This window comes from Galeopterus variegatus, unplaced genomic scaffold, assembly GCF_000696425.1.
Source record: "Galeopterus variegatus unplaced genomic scaffold, G_variegatus-3.0.2 Scaffold1275, whole genome shotgun sequence".
Classification (NCBI taxonomy): domain Eukaryota; kingdom Metazoa; phylum Chordata; class Mammalia; order Dermoptera; family Cynocephalidae; genus Galeopterus; species Galeopterus variegatus.
In genome coordinates, this window is record NW_007727386.1 from 23,991 (window position 1) to 36,782 (window position 12,792).

A 12,792-nucleotide genomic window follows, 5' to 3' on the forward strand; every position below is an offset into this window, starting at 1 on the left:
TTATTTTAAAAAACAAAACTGTAATCACTTCTAGTCCAGTCAATTTCAACAAATTCTCAGTTAAGTTTGGAAAGACCCTTATCACCTTTTGTAGTGGATTTATTTACTCTTTTTTTCCTCTGGCAGCTGGTCAGTATGGAGAACTAAACCCTTGACCTTGATGTTACAAGGCTGTGCTCTAACCAACTGAGTTAACTGACCAGCCCATGTAATGGGATTTAATCTATACTTTTTCCTAGTAAGTAGCAGCCAAAATTAAGACACAGAAACAGATTAATATTAAATGCAAAAAAATCTCAAGTTCACAGTAAAAATACAGGTAGAAAAATATAAGTTCAGGGCCGGCCCATGGCTCACTCGGGAGAGTGCAGTGCTGATAACACCAAGGCCACGGGTTCGGATCCCATATAGGGATGGCCGGTTAGCTCACTGGCTGAGTGTGGTGCTGACAACACCAAGTCAAGGGTTAAGATCACCTTACCAGTCATCTTAAAAAAAAAAAAAAAAAAAAATCCAAAATGCTCCAATGAGCACTACCTTTGAGCATTATGTTGGCACTCGAAAAGTTTCAAATATTGGAGCAATTTAGATTTTGGATTTTCAGATTACGGATATTCAACCTGTATGGAAATCAACCAGTGTAATACACCAAAAGAATGAAAGAGAGAGAAAAAAAAAAAAAGATCATCTCTATAGGTAAAAAAATGTGACAAAATCTAACATCCTTTCATGATAAAAATTCTCACCAAACTAGGAATAGAAAGGTACTGCCTCTACCTGATAAAAGGCATATATGAAAAATTCACAGATAAAATCACACTTAATGGTAAAAGATTGAATGCTTTTTCCCTAAGATCAGCAACAAGACAAGAATGTCCACTCTCACCACTTCTATTCAACATCATAGTGGAGGTTCTAGCCAAGGCAATTAGGCAAGAAACAGAAATAAAAGGCATTAGGATTAGAAAGGAAAAAGTAAAACCAGCTCTATTCACAGACGACATGATCTTTCATATAGAAAACAACAACAAAAACTATTAAAACTAATACAGGAGGGGGCTGGCTGGTTAGCTCAGTTGTTTAGAACCTGATGTTGATAACACCAAGGTCAAGGGTTCAGATCCCTGTACAAGCCAGCTGCCAAAAACAGACAGACAAAAAAATATATAACAATCCATTGTATTTCCATATACTAACTAGCAACGAATGATCCAAAAACAAAAGACAATTTTATTTACAAAAGCATCCAAAAAAAAAAAAAAAGATCTTAGAAATAAATGTTTAAAAAAGGAGTGCAAGACTTGCACACTGAAAACTACAAAACACTGTTGAAAGATATTAAAGAAGATCTAGATAAATGGAAAGATATCACATGTTCACAGATAGGAGACTTAATATTGCTAAGACGGTGATATGCCCCAAAATGATCTACAGATCCAACACAATCCCTATCAAAATCTCAGTTGCCGGGCAGGCCCGTGGCTCACTCCAGAAAGTGCGGTGCTGACAACACCAAGGCCCCGGGTTCAGATCCCATATAGGGATGGCCGGTTTGCTCACTGGGAGAGCGTGGTGCTGACAACACCAAGTCAAGGGTTAAGATCCCCTTACTGGTCATCTTTAAAAAAAAAATCTCAGTTGCCTTTTTTGCAGAAAGTAACAAATTGATCCTAAAATGTATATGGAAATGCAAGGGTTCCAGGATATCCAAAACAAGACAATGAAGTTGGGCCCCTATCTCACACCATACATATAAAAATTAACTTCAAAATCAATCAAAGACCTAAATGTAAGAGCTAAAACTATAAAACTCTTAGGAGAAAACTAAGGTAAATTTTAAAGGTAAATCTTCAGGATCTTGGATTAGGCAATAGTTTCTTGGTTATGACAACAAAACACAAGCAACAAAAGAAAAAAAGAGATTAACTGGACTTCATCAAAATTAAAACACCTTTGTACTTCAAAGACACCAGCAAGAAAACTAAAGGACAACCTGCAGAATGGGAGAAAATGCTTGTAAAACCATGTTACCTGTTAAGGGACTTGTATCCAGAATATATAAGGAACTTGTACATTTCAAGGATTAAAAAGCCAAATAACTCAAATTTTTTTTAAATGGGCAAAGATTTCACACTTTCTCCAAAGAAGCTCTAGAAATGGCCATTAAGCACATGAAATGCTGTTCAACATCATTACTCATCAGTGAAATGTAAATCAAAATCAAAATGAGATAAATCATAACATTAGGCTTGCTAAATTGAAAGATAATAACAATGTGAAGTGACAATCTTAGCAATATTAAGTCTCTTATCTGACAATGTTGGTGACAATGTGAAGAAGTTATAAACTTCACACCTTGCTGGTGGGATTATAAAATGGTGTAGCCACCGTACAAAACAATCTGGCAGTTCCCCAAAATGCTAAACATAGAGTCACCGTATGACCCAGTAATACCACTCAGGTATATTCCCAAGGAACTGAAAACATATATTCACGGAAAAAACTTATATACAAATGTTCACAGTAGCATTACTCATAACAGCCCAAAAGTAGAAAGAAATTGTCCATCAACTGATGAATGGATAAACAAAATCCAGTATATTAATACACAGCAATATTATTTGGCAATAAAATGGAATAAAATATGTATACATACTACAACATGGATGAGTCTGAAAACATGCTAAATGAAAGTCATCAGGCACAAAAGGCCACAGATTATGATTCCATTTATATGAAATATCCAGAATAGGCAAATCCAGAGAGACATAAAGTACATTAGTGATTATTTGGGGCAGGGAGAGGGAGAATGTGGAGTGACTGCTGATTATGGGGTCTCTTTTAGGGTGATAAAATATTCTGGAATTAGATATTGGTGATGGCTGTTCAATTCCATAAATATACTAAAAGCCACTGAGTTGTACCCTTGTAGAGGGTGAATTTTACATTACATAAATTACATGTCGATTTTTTTAAATGGAGTTAGAGTGCTCTCTAAATTTGTAACTATATAAGTAATATACATTCAAAGTTGAAATACCATAAACATTCCTATCTAAAATGATATAAGTAGGATATTAATTTGATTTTTATTTATTGATTTTTTAAAAGTCCATGCTTTAACAACAAAAATACCCTCGGAATCTTAAAAAGAAAGAAGCAAAGGAAAATAAGAAAAAAGTACAGAACATCCAAATTATCCAAATTCTAGGTTATTTAGGGATCAACAAATGTTTATTATTCCTTTCACCCCTCAGCTATAACTAGTATCTTCATTAAAAATCCCCACTAAATCTCAAAGAGATATTTGCACACCCATGTTCAAATCAGCCATTATTCGTAATAACCAAAAGGTGGAAGCAACCCGGATGAATGGACAAAGAAAATGTGGCATGTACATACAATGACACATTATTCAGCCTTAAAAAGGGAGAAAATTCTGACACATGATACAACATAGATGAACTTTGAGGACATTATGCTTAGTGAAATAAGTCAGTCACAAAAAGACAAATACTATATGATTCCACTTGATAAGTACATAGAGTGGTCAAAGTCATAGTGACAGAAAGTAGAATGGTAGTTGCCAGGGCCTGTGGGGAGGAAGGAATATGGAGTTGTTTAGAGGGTATAGAGTTTAAGTTTTACAATATGGAAAGTATTCTGAAGATTGGTGGCACAAAATCATGAACGTACTTAACACTAGTGAACTGCACATTTAAAAATGGTTATGGGAGGCCTGCCCGTGGCTCACTCGGTAGAGTGTGGTGCTGATAGCACCAAGGCCACGGGTTCGGATCCTATATAGGGATGGCCGGCTCACTCACTGGCTGAGCGTTGTGCTGACAACACCAAGCCAAGGGTTGAGATCCCCTTACCGGTCATCTTTAAAAAAAAAATAAAAAATAAAAAATAAAATAAATAGGGCCGGCCCGGTGGCGCACTGCTACAGTGCGCTGCTTGGGAGCGCAGTGGCGTTCCCGCCGAGGGTTCGGATCCCACATACAGACCGGTTCCACTCACTGCCTGAGCGAGGTGCGGACGCAACACGGAGGGTTGCGATCCCATTGCCGGTCCGGGTCCGGTACGGGCGCAACACTGAGGATTGCGATCCATTGCCAGACACAAAAAAAGACAAAAAGGAAAAAATAAATAAATAAATAAATAAAATAAAAATGGTTATGGGCAGAGCCCGTGGGTGCGGCACTGGGAGCGCAGCAGCACTCCTGCCGCAAGTTCCGATCCTATATAGGGATGACCGGTGCGCTCACTGGCTGAACGCGGTGCAGCCGGTCTCAAAAAGGACAAAAAATAATAAATAAAAATAAAAATGAGGGCCGGCCCGGTGGCACACTGCTACAGTACGCCACTTGGGAAGCGCAGCAGCGCTCCCGCCAAGGGTTCGGATCCCACATACAGACCGGCCGCTCACTGGCTGAGCGAGGTGCGGGAGCAACACTGAGGGTTGCGATCCCGTTGCCGGTCCCGGCCCGGTATGGGCGCGACACTGAGGGTTGCAATCCGTTGCCAGACACGAAAAAAGACAAAAAGGAAAAAAAATAAATAAAATAAAATAAAATAAAATAAAAATGGTTATGATGCCATCTCCACAAAGTAGGGAAGAAAAAAATTAATTTTTTTTTTCTTTCCTTTTTTTGTCTTTTTTCCTCTCCGGCAACGGATCGCAACCCTCAGTGTCACGCCCGTACCGGACCGGGACCAGCAACGGGATCGCAACCCTCGGTGTTGCACCCGCACCTCGCTCAGCCAGTGAGCGGGAACCGGTCTGTATGTGGGATCCGAACCCCCGGCGGGAGAGCCGCCACACTCCCAAGCGGCACACTGTAGCAGTGCGCCACCGGGCCGGCCCGAAAAAAAATTAATTTTAAAAAATGGTTAGGGGCCAGCCGGGTGGCGTACTGGAGAGTGCGCCGCTTGGGAGCGTGGTGGTGCTCCCGCCGAGGGTTTGGATCCCATGTGGAGACCGGTTCACGCTCACTGGCTGAGCGAGGTGCGGGCGCAACACTGAGGGTTGCGATCCTGTTGCCGTTCCCGGTACGGGCGCGACACCGAGGGTTGCAATCCCGGTACCAGTCAGTAAAAAAGACAAAAAGGAAAAAAAAATGGTTAGGATGGCAAATTTTGTTACGTGTACTTTACCACAATTAAAAATAAAAATAATAAAGAATCCCCATTGAAATAGGCACACCGTATTGCTAATTGGGAATGTAAATATATATACTACTTTAGTGGGGAATTTAGCAGTATCTTTCACAATTATAAATGTATTTAACTTTGATCCACAATTCCAGTTCCATAGATTTATACTACAGATGTATTTGTATACATTCAAAATCACAAATGCATATGGTTGTTCACATTTTCAGCATGTATGGACTGAAAATATCTGCACAGATGAGGGATCTTCAAAAAGTTCATGCAGGGCCGGTCTGTGGCTCACTTGGGAGAGTGTGGTGCTGATAACACCAAGGCCACGGGTTCGGATCCCTATATAGGAATGGCTGGTTAGCTCACTTGGGAGAGCGTGGTGCTGACAACACCAAGTCAAGGGTTAAGAGCCCTTACCAGTAAAAAGAATACTCCGTAAAAAGGTACTGCACCTTCCTGCTTGGTCTCACCCTCTCCTTCCCCCTCTGGGGGAAGCCAGCTACCAGACTACCAGCAGCACTATGGAGAAGTTCAAGTGGGAAAGAACAAGGGCCTCCTACAAACAGCCAGCAGCCGTTTGAGTGAGCCATCTTGGATCCTACAGCCTTCAGATAACTGCAGCCCTGGCCGACATCTTGACTGCAATCTCATGAGACTCTGAGCTAAACCCACCCAGCTAAGCCACTCCCTGATTCCTAACCCTATGTGAGATAATAAATGTTTACTCTTTTAAGCTGCTAAATGTAGGGGTAATTTGTTAGGCAGAATAATAGATAACTAATACAGTGGGAAACATTCCACCCACAGATCTAAAAACTTATGTTCCCAAAAAAGATATTAAAGACACTATAAAAATTGTCAAGTGTGTTGCTGGATATTAAAATAAAATCCGTATTAAATCAGTAAGACTGCAGTAGATATGATTTCTTCATATTTTTACAAGAGTATAAAATATATATTGGAAGCAAAATAAGCTTTGAATGGATAAAAGAAATCACACCAAAACACAGATCTGGCTATATAAAAAAAATGAAACTTTGGCCAATACCTACAGAAAATCATTTAACTAAAATGAAAAACAGATTTAGGAAAAATATTTATATCCAATGGGATATAAGCTTAATATCAATAAAACATTAAAATCCAAATAGAAACATCAGCAAAGGATACAGACACAAAGGTCAAAGGAAAAAATACAAATAGTAAATAGAAACAATTTTCAACAATAAAACTGTACTAATTAAAGTAATCTTGTGGTAGCATTATGTACCCATTTAATTAAAAAAAAATTCAGTGCTACCAAAGGTTGTAGGGCAAATGCTAGACTCATACACTATTTAGAACTGTGTAAAACAGTACCATCCAGAAGTAGGTACATCAAGGGCCACAAAAATTTATAACTCTTTGCCCTGATAATTCCACTATCAGCAGTTTATGCTTAGGAAATTATTCCAGACATTATTATGAAATTGATAGGGTTCCTATCAAGACTTCACTCATGGGCTGGCTGATTAGCTCACAGTACTGATAACACCAAGGTCAAAGGTTTAGATCCTTGTAGCAGCCCACCACCAAAAACCCCAAAAAACAAACTTCACTTTTAATTCTAATATCTACTCCACCACAGAATTAATTTCAGTGGTTTAATTACCTGCACTGTAACAACTTCTGCCCCAAAGATTGTTACAAAAGCGCTTCATGTGGTATATATATGGAATACTACTTAGCCATAAAAAAGAATGGTATTTTTCAGTAATTGGCCACAATAATCAATCACATTGTATATCAACGAAATAAAATAAAATATTTTTTTAAAAAAGAATGATATTCTGCCATTCGTAGCAACATGCATGAGCTTGGAGAAAATTATGTTAAGTGAAATAAGCCGAGCACAGAAGGAAATATACTGCATATCCTCACTCATAAGTGGGAGCTAAAAGAGAAAGAAGGAAAGAAAGAAAGATCACAGTGGTGCTCTGGACTTGCAGAGGGAGAAAATATACCTAGGGTTGTGGGGGGTAGGGGGGGAGAGAAGGAGGGGAAGGGAGGTCAGGGAGAGGTTGGGTAGGGGACATGAGGAATAATGTCAACTTGTGGTAATGGGCATACTGATAGTATTGATCTGATCATCACATCTTGGACACAGATGGTGATGGTCAGCTTTGTACCCCATGAATATGCATAATCAACTGAAAAATTTTTTTAAAAAGTACTTCAAATATAGAACTGTATTACCTCTCAACAACTGCTCTGCAATTCTTTACAGATCATGCCTTGGTGAAAGTGCTGTCCCTTGATCTACTAATTATAAAAACAGATTCAATACATTTTTTAATTGAGCCATCTGCAATGTTAACGAAATGCCTTTAGTATAAACTATCAACTGTCAATTTACAATAATAATTTTTTAAAAAAGAAATGCCTCTGTATATAAAATTCCAATGACAATTAATGTGGCATTAATGTCTGTTACTTTCACTTGATACGGACATATCTTGCACATCATTTACTTTCACCAGGGAGCCTCAACAGCTCCAATTACGGCATCAAGAGAAATAAGAGATGACACAGGGAATATATCCTCATAAATTACAAAAAAAATTTACCTTCAGACTCTTCCTGGTATATGAGGGAATATCATATAACCAGTTATTTTTAATTTAATCTAATATGTAAATATAATTCTTCACCCTCCAAAATAAATTTTATCTTTCCAGTAATCTTTAAAAGAATATTATGGTATTTTCTATAAGATCACTGGAGATGTGAAAAGAATTTTAGAGGACTTAATAGAGTAACTTCACCTAGTAATAGCAAGAAACATTACAAATCTGTTCCAATTTATTAAGGGGAAATCACAAGTACATATGATTTCATTGGTTCTCTAACAAATTATCTAAAACCAGAAGCAACATTTAAAAATTATGGTCTGTATATATAGCCATTTAAAAGCATATTAACTAGAATATATCAAGAATTCTCAGAACTCAAAAAAAATCAAACAATCCAATTATAAAACAGGCAAAAAAACATGCATATATTTCAAAGAGGCTTAAAATAAGCATACGAAAAGATATTCACCATAATCAGCTATCAGGGAAATGCAGATTAAAACCACAATGAGATATGAGATATCACCACTGCCTAACTATCAGAATAGCTAAAATATAAAATAGTGACAACACTAAATGCTGACAAGGATGCAGAGAAACTAGATCATTCATAACACTGCTGGAAAACAGCTTGGCAAACTTGGAAAACTTTTTGAGGGTTCTTCAAAAAGTTCATGGAAAGATTCGTATTATCTTTCATTTCTATTTTTCCACAAACTGTTTGAAGTTCCCTCGTAAAACTAAACACGCCATTACCAAACAGTCCTGCAACTGTCCTACTGGATAGGACAAATGAAAACTTGTGTTCACACAAAAAACTATACAGAAATGTTTATAGCACGTTAATAGCCAAAAGCTAGAATTAGCTCAGATGTCCTTCAACAAGTGAATGGTTAAACAACTATGGAATATTATTTAGTATTAGATTAGGAATAATCTATTGATAATATTCCACAACTTGGATGAATCTCCAGGGAATTATGCTAAGTAAAAAAAGCCAATCCCAAAGGCTACAAACTGTATAATTTTGTTTACAAAACATCTTTGGAATGACAAAATGAGAAACAAAGGACAGATTAGCAGCTGGCAGGGGTTAGGGAAGAAGGGGTTGCCAAAGAGAGCAACAGGAGGGACGCTTACGATGTTAGAACTGCTCAGAAACTTGACTATGGTAGTTGATACACTAACATAAACAGGTGATAAAAATGTAAAGAATTTAATACATACATACAAATGAGTATAAATAAAACTGGGACATCTGGAATATGTCCTAACAGAAATATAGACTTTTTATTTAAGGGAAAGAACCACCTGGGGACACCTGAATATCACTGGTGAGTTATATCAACATCAATACTCTGGTTGTCAGCATATGAATATACATTTACCTCAATAAAAATGTCCATGACGGGGGCCGGCCCATGGCTCACTCGGGAGAGTGTGGTGCTGATAACACCAAGGCCACGGGTTTGGATCCCATATAGGGATGGCCGGTTAGCTCACTAGGTGAGCCTGGTGCTGACAACACCAAGTCAAGGGTTAAGATTGCCTTACCGGTCGTCATTTAAAAAAAAAAAAAAAATTCCATGACAACAACAAAAAAATGGAGATTTATCCACATGCACATACGAAAAGGTGTCATTAACATATTAACCAAAATTTTAAAATGTATATAAACAGTGAAAATGAGGGAGTATATGAGTGACAGAAGAAACTTTTACATTCCATTTTTAAATTTGAATTGTCTAATTAAAAAAAGATTCACAGTAATTGCTTTAAAAGGCTACATTTGGGGGCCGAGCTTAACCTAGGGCGGAGCCTGTGGTGCACTCGGGAGAGTGCGGCGCTGGGAGCGCAGCGACGCTCCCCCCCCCGTGGGTTCGGATCCTATATAGGGATGGCTGGCGCGCTCACCGGCTGAGCGCCGTGCGGCCGATCTCGGAAAAAGACAAAATAAAATAAAATAAATAAAAGGCTACATTTGGGATAGCCAGTTAGCTCAGTTGGTTAGAGCATGGTGTTCCAATGTTATAACAAGGGTTTGGATCCACATACTGGCCAACTGCCAAAAACAAAAAAAGAATTAGTTTCAGAGATGACTGTTCAATTAAAATCAAACCCACCATCAAAAAAGAGGTAGGTTGCTGATTAAAAAAAGATTAAAAAAGAGGTGTGTGGGCCGGCCCGGTGGCGCACTGCTACAGTGTGCTGCTTGGGAAGCGCGGTGGCGCTCCCGCCGAGGGTTCGGATCCCACATACAGACTGGCTGCTCACTGGCTGAGCGAGGAGCGGGGGCAACACCGAGGGTTGCGATCCGTTGCAGGTCACGAAAAAAGACAAAAAGACAAAAAAAAAAACAGGTGTGGGGGGAGATAAGATCTCCTTTCAATAGGCTCCCCTGAGTATCAGGGGATAAAAATAAAACATTTATATCTATTATAAAAGACAACCAGCAAAAAGTAACAATGGAATAAAGTTACACCACTTAATAATTAGGGTACTATTTACCTTAATAGGATGCTATTGATCCTATTGCACAAATTATATTTTCCTGATTACAAGTAAAAATGTAACAAATTCTCCTGATTACTAAAAATGGAAACTGTCAATAGTAGTTAATGTCCTTATCTTACCAATTAAACAAGAAAAGAGTCTGGAAGAATAGAGAAAAAAAACAAAAATACAAAGATATCTTTCTCAAAATTCACAATTAACTGTTCCAAATGTACATTTGGTTCTTGGCATGCAATAATGCGCATTACTTACTGAGAACCTACTTCAGGACTAGCACTGTGCTAGATGCTTCATATAAATTATCTTGCTGCATACTCTCAACAACCCTACAAGAAAGGTATTAACCCCATTTTAGAAGACATGAGGAACTGGGCCTCAGAAAAATTAGACTTCTCCAACTAATCAAGTAATGTAGTATACACTCAGAAATCTGTCCAACTCTAAAGTCATTATGATTTTATATCCTTAATTAGAAGAGTGATAATTGGGGCCGGCCCGTGGCTCACTCAGGAGAGTGTGGTGCTGATAACACCAAGGCCACGGGTTCGGATCCTATATAGGGATGGCCCGTTAGCTCACTGGCTGAGCATGGTGCTGACAACACCAAGTCAAGGGTTGAGATCCTCTTACCGGTCAACTTTTAAAATAAAAAAAAAAAAGAAGAGTGATAATTAAGAATGAAGAGAAAAATGAGTGCTTGAGATATTAGGCAGACCAAATTCAAAAGCTTTAGAAATTGAGTGCATAAGGAAATAAAGTCAAATCCTGTGAAGTTTTGAAATATGGTACATTGAAAATGACAGCTGAAAGTCCATTCATCACCCTCCTACTTAAAATTTACTCCCCTTCTCAACTTGTAACTCTGTAATAGCACCATTTACTCCTTCACTTATTAAATATATGTGTCCACATATACAAGAAGGCACTAGAGGGCTGGCCGGTTAGCTCACTTGGTAAGAGAGCTTGATGAGATTACACCAAGGCCAAGGATTCAGATCACAGTACTGGCTGGCCTTCCCCCAAAAAACAAAAAAAAGGCACCATGGACACACTGTTAAGATTCAAAGATGAATCAGACCAGGAGAATAAAGGCATGAGCAAGGAGGGAGTGTAGAGCAAGGGACCACTAACAGTTCAGTATGGCTGAAACCAACATACACAAAGTGTATAGCATAAGATCTGGAAAGGTCAGAACAGGATCCTATCAAAGACGACACTGAATTTCAGCTTTATTTGTTGGGAAAATGGAGAGAAGAGTGAAGCATTGAAGGTAAAGCTTTATTTTTCATTTTTTTGGCAGGTGGCCAGTAAGGGAATCCAAATCCTTGACCTTGGTGTTATCAGCACCACATTCTAACCAAGTGACCCAACCTGAAGGTAAAGCTTTAAGAAGAGATCCAGTATTTCTCATTTTGGAAGTAGGAAGTAATTTTATATAAGATAGAATGGAGAGAGAGACTAAATGAAGACCAGTGATAAAGAACTCATGGGAGAATGGGAATGAAGAAAGAAAAAGACTGAGGGACCTATATAATTTAGCAACAGTGTAAAAATTCAACTCTATAGCACACATACAGACCTATCTTTACACCTTTCTCTCCCGACAACCCCACTCCTTCTAGATACCTAACAAGAATTTCTTGCCACTTGCATATGCTATTCCCTCTCATTGGCATGTCTCTGCTCAAAGTATAAATAACCACTCTATGAAGTCCTTCCTGATTATTCCAGGCATGCCTTCCTTCACACTTCCAAAGTACTGCATATGGGGGCCGGCCCGGTGGCGCACTGGATAGTGCGCCGCTTGGGAAGCGCGGCAGCGCTCCCGTCCAAGGGTTCGGATCCCACGTACAGACCGGCTCCCGCTCACTGGCTGAGCAAGGCGCGGGAGCAACGCCGAGGCTTGCGATCCCGTCGCCGGTCCCCGGTCCGGTACGGGGGCAACACTGAGGGTTGCGATCCGTTGCCGGACACGGACAAAAGACAAAAAGACAAAAAAAAAAAAAACAAAGTACTGCATATGTCTAACCTACCAGACACTTAGTATTCTGTATTATCATTATTTACACTAGTCTTCACCACACAGTGAAGTTTCTTAAAAGCACAGACTATCTCTTTCCTTCTTTTTTTTAATACTAGCAATGCCTGGCACAGAAGAGGTACTCAAATGTGTTTTGGGGGGCGGAGGTTGGTAGCTGGCCAGTACAGGGATTGAACCCTGGACCTTGGTGTTATCAGCACCATGCTCTAACCAACTGAGCAAGCGGCCAGCCCATGTGTGTTAGTCATATAAATGAATAAGCTGACTCCACGGTTTCCAGCCTTGAGATGAAAAGGAGGATGATGTCATCATTAACACAGAAGGAAACACACGTTTGGAAATAAAAAAGATGCTTCAGGGCCGGCCCGGTGGTGCACTGCTACAGTGCGCCGCTTGGGAAGCGCGGTAGCGCTCCCGCCGAGGGTTCGGATCCCACATACAGACCAGCCGCTCACT